Raw genomic sequence first — 5,000 nt, 5'->3', positions numbered from 1 at the left:
AACGCTCGGCACACATGTCTGCACTTATGCTAGGTTCACCTTTGGAAGTGGAACAGTCGATGTGGGCACCTCAGTGCCCTCACTTTGTTTGTAGCACAGTATGTAACTACACACTCACCCTGGAATTAATCGTCCCAATTAAAACCACTGTTCCTCGCAGAGTTGAACACCAGGGTTAACGACGCAACCCACTGCTACCACAGATCTCTTTAGTTGCTCCACTTGCTTCGCATAGTGGCGAAAGAACACTCTGGAAGACTTCCAGCCAGTGTATGAACGAAGATGTTCAAAATCCATACAATTAAAGAAATTTAAGGATGAAGCAACTTTCCTCGGATCGTGACCTGCGGGTGTACTGTCAGGATCCGCTCTGCGAATAAAATATGTGATTTTCGCCCTGAGTTGATTCAGTGATAAATTTGAGCCTGATGTTTCTCCCCTGAATAGTTGACCACCCTTGAAGTCTGAAGTTCTATGAAGATAGACCTTTAGGCATTCTACTGGACATAGAGATGCATCTTCTTTCAGAGGGCAGATTCTCCAGGGACCCCACCTGTTGGTGGGTAACTCATTCTTGGCGAGAAACGTAGGATCCGGAAACAGGTTCAGTTCTCCCCCATCCAGGAACTGAACATGACCTTCCTCTCTCGAGAGGGCTACAATCTCACTAACCCTGGCCCCGGACGTGAGTGCAAATAGGAAAATAACTTTTTGGGTCAAATCCTTTAACGCACCCTCCTCATTGCTCAACTGAGAAGCAAAATGAAGAACTTTGTCTAAAGACCATGAAATGGGCTTTGGAGGTGCTGAAGGTCTGAGCCTAGCGCAGGCTTTCGGAACTTTATTGCCTTCTAGTAGATTTGCACTTATATTCCTTTAGGAAGTCTATGCTGGCTTTCGAAATCCCGAAACGCTTTCTCACCGCTAGGGAGAGAAAATCATGAGCTGCAGGGTCCGGGTTTTCTGTAATGAAGCGCAGACAGTAGACTTCTGGACTCGCTGGGTCAGAACTGGATCTGGTAGCGGTAGAAACTTCAGCCGTAGTTCCAATGCCAGGGGGAGCCACATGCTGTTCGGCCACTTGTGGGCCACTATTGCCGCTACCCCCTTGAAGGATCTCAGTTTGTTGAGGACCCTCAACAGAAGGTTGTGAGGAGGGAACAGATAAATCCTGGACCATCTGTTCCAGTCGAGGGACATCGCGTCCACTGCTTCCGCTAAGGGGTCCTCGTACGGGGACACGTACAGGGGCAATTTCTTGTTGTCTTTCGTCGCAAAGAGGTCTATCTGCAGTTCTGGGACTTGACTCAAGATGAAGGAGAATGATCCTGCGTCTAGGGACCATTCCGACTCTATCGGTGTGAACCTGGATTGAGCGGTCGCTGTCACATTGCGGACTCCTTGAAGGTGAACTGCCGACAGGTACCACTTCTTCTTTTCCGCCAATCGGAAGATGGCCAACATCCCCTGGTTGAGAGGTGGTGACCTTGATCCATGTCGATTCAAGCATCTCACAACTACCTCGCTGTCCAGCACCAACTATATGTGGATCGAGTGACGTGGGGAGACTTTCTTTAAGGTAAGGAGCACTGCCATAACTTCTAGAAAGTTTATGTGAAAGGTCTTGAATAGCTTGGACCAAGTCCCCTGGACTTTTTTCCGATGAGAGTGACCTCCCCATCCCTCCTTCGAGGCGTCTGAGTGAATCGTCACCGACGGGGGAGGTGGCTGAAGAAGAATTGACTTCTTTAGATGTCTGGCTTGGGACCAAGGCCTGAGAAGAGTACGTAGACGAAACGGAACTGGTCTTCTCAGATCTCTTCGCGCGTTTGATGCATAACTTCTCCAAACTCCAGTTGCATCCTTTAGCTGTGCTCTTAGCACCGGGTCTGTCACCGAAGCAAACTGGAGAGAACCCAGTACTCTCTCCTGCTCGCGTCTTGATATCCTTTCGGAATCTAGAAGTCTCTTGACAGAACCCGCTATCTCCTTCCTTTTCTTCGCCAGGATGGAGAAACGGTGTGTGACATTAGGTCCCAGTGGATTCCCAGCCACTGGAACTTTTGAGATGGAGAAAGTCGAGACTTTTTTCTGTTGATCTTGAAGCCTAGATACTTTAGGAACTGGATCACATGAATGGAAGCTTGTAAGCATTCTGTCTTGGATGCTGCCCACAACAGCCAGTCGTCCAGTTAGGCTACTACCTGAATTCCCTTTAAGCGTAATTGCTTGAGAGTTACGCTCACAAGCTTCGTGAAGATCCTTGGAGCTATATTTAGCCCGATTGGCATGGCTCTGAAGGCGTATAGTCTTCGTTGTAGCTTGAACCCTAGGTAGGGGGAGAGTCGACGGTTGATTGGAACGTGCCAATAGGCGTCTGACAAGTCTATGGAGACGGTATATGCCCTCTTGGGCAGTAAGGTCCTTATGTGTTGCAGTGTTAGCATCTTGAACTTGCAGTTCACTATGAACTTGTTGAGTGGCGACAAGTCCAGAATGACTCTGAGTTTTTCCGAGTCCTTCTTGGGAACACAAAACAGCCTCCCTTGGAATTTGATGGACTTTACCCTTCGGATCACTTCTTTCTCCAACAAATCTTGGATGTACTCCTCCAGAACGGGGGTGGAGCGTTGGAAAAACCGAAGGCACGGGGGTGGAGTGCTGTACCAGCTCCAGCCCAGTCCATTCTTGAGTAGGCTGTGGGCCCAGGGATCGAAGGTCCACTGATCCCGAAAATTCTGAAGTCTCCCTCCTACCGGTATCATCTCACTTGGACTGTTGTCCAGAGGTCTTGCCTCCCTGACCACGACCACCCCTGAATCCCCTTCCCCTTGAGGGTCGCCTAGACGACCCTCTGGCTGCTCCTCTAGGCTTTGCTCGAAAGGAAGTTGACTGCCCTTCGAACGTCGGGTTGAATGCCGGGGACTGCGTCGACACGGCCTGGGGTACCCACTGGAAAGTGGTCGGGGTTTGTGCCACCATCTGGGGCACTGAAGGCATCGGCAATTGCTGTTGCTGTTACTGTTCAACTGGCTTGGCTGGCCGAGACGGTAGCCTAGTCATTTTAGTCTTCCTCTTTGGTTGGGGACCCTCATCCGGGGAAGACTTTCTCTTGATAGACAGGCCCCACTTCTGGAGAAGATTTCTATTCTCTATGGCGGCCTTATCCACAACTTCTTTGACCAATTCGCTAGGGAAAAGGTCTTTGCCCCAAATGTTGGAGGAGATTAGTTTCCTTGGCTCGTGCCTCACCGTAGCCGAGGTGAACACGAATTCCCTACAAGCTCTCCTCGCCCTGACGAAGCTGTAAAGATCCTTAGTCACTGTGGCCAGATGAATCTTGGCCACTACCATGAACATTTCATGGACCTTGGGGTCACTTGCCATCGTCTCATGAGTAGTCTGAAGAGACATTGAGGCAGCCAGTCTTTCTTTTGTCTCGAGCTCTCTCCGTAAAAGAAAGTCAGACAGCTTAGGGAGGTTCTCACCGAAGTACCGTCCGGCAATATCAGCCTCCAACTTTCCGACTGAGAAGGTAAGATGGACATCCTTCCAGTCCTTGTGGTCCATGGGTAGGGCCAGCGATAAGGGTTTACACTCCTCCAGGGAGGGGCAAGGCTTGCCAGCCTCGACTGCTTTTAATACAGCCGCAAACCCTTTCTGCAAAAAGGGGAAGGCTCTAGCAGGAGAGGACACAAAGGAAGGGAGCTTCTTACTCAATGCAGCTACCTTTGAGTTCGTGAAGCCCCTCTCTTTCATCGAAGATGAAAGCAAAGCTTGATCCTTAGCATGGTCCATCACTATGATCTCCTTCGGCTCTGTCTCCTCCTTTGAAGCTGGTTCCTTCCTCAACCGGACATAGAAGTCCGGATATGACCCTTTGCTGGGCCAGAATTTCACCTCCTAAAGGGGAACTGAGCCCAGCTTATCCGACATGAGGATCTTTCCAGTCGTCATCGGCATGTGCTCAGCATATCTCCACGGGTTAGCATCTGAGCACAAGGGAAGGTCTTTCACATTGAGCCTTTTCTGGGGCCCACGTGATGCTGCAAGCTTCTGCATCTGCAGTTCCATTGCAGCCGCCTTCTCCATATTCTCCTTCTGCATTTGTTGGATCATTCCAACCATGGAGGAGAGGGCCTGTCCCAGCTCTACTGGGAGAGCGGACGATGTTGAGGGAATAGGTTCAGGGATCAGAACCGGAGCAGCCGACACCTCGTCGGCTTTTTCCTCTACAATGTCTGGGGCTTGATCTTCATCCTGGCCTCCTGCCAGGAGGTCTTACTCCAGACGCTCGGACACGTCTGACATCCTGTCGTCCAACTGGATGTCTTGCAAGGCGACCGCCACTTCAGCATCCACCTGGATCTGAACTAGGGGGATCTCCTCTTGAGGCTGGGGAATCACTGTATCAGCTGATGCCCTAGGGAAAAAGTAAGCCCTCATCTTCTCACTTGGAAGATGAGGTCCAGAGGTGTTCTTTTGGAAGCCCCTTACCCAGGTGCGAAGCTTCTCCCTTGCTATATCCCTTGATTCCGCTGTCCTAGGGGAATCAAAAGCCTCAGTAATCAGGTTAGAGCACACGGTACATACCTGGGGGTCCCAATACCGGAGATCACCCTTGAAGACAGCGCATGCTGCGTGCCTCCTAAATAACTCATGTCCGCAGAAGTTCTTACTGCGGACGTTGCAGAAAGCACTTCCGCACTTCGGACGTACCTCCTGCAAAGAGAAGAAATTTCCATGACTATCAAGTGAACTACGTATCACTGGATATGCACAGTTAGCATAACAAATCAGAAAGGAAAGTCACTCACTTGTGTTTCCCCGCACAACCAATTGTTGCAGCCTTCCAGATAATAAAATCGTATGGTTAATCTGTCCTAGAGTAACCAATGAAAAATTTCCAGAGGAAACAGGTGGAGCTCACACCTAAGATATGATTTTAAAATACCGGATAATAGACAAGAAAGAACTCACTTTCTTATCTGTAAGGCAAC

Source organism: Palaemon carinicauda, chromosome 23 (genome assembly GCF_036898095.1).
Source record: "Palaemon carinicauda isolate YSFRI2023 chromosome 23, ASM3689809v2, whole genome shotgun sequence".
Lineage (NCBI taxonomy): Eukaryota > Metazoa > Arthropoda > Malacostraca > Decapoda > Palaemonidae > Palaemon > Palaemon carinicauda.
The sequence above is the reverse complement of the archived record's forward strand: the minus strand, read 5'-3'. Positions refer to the sequence as shown.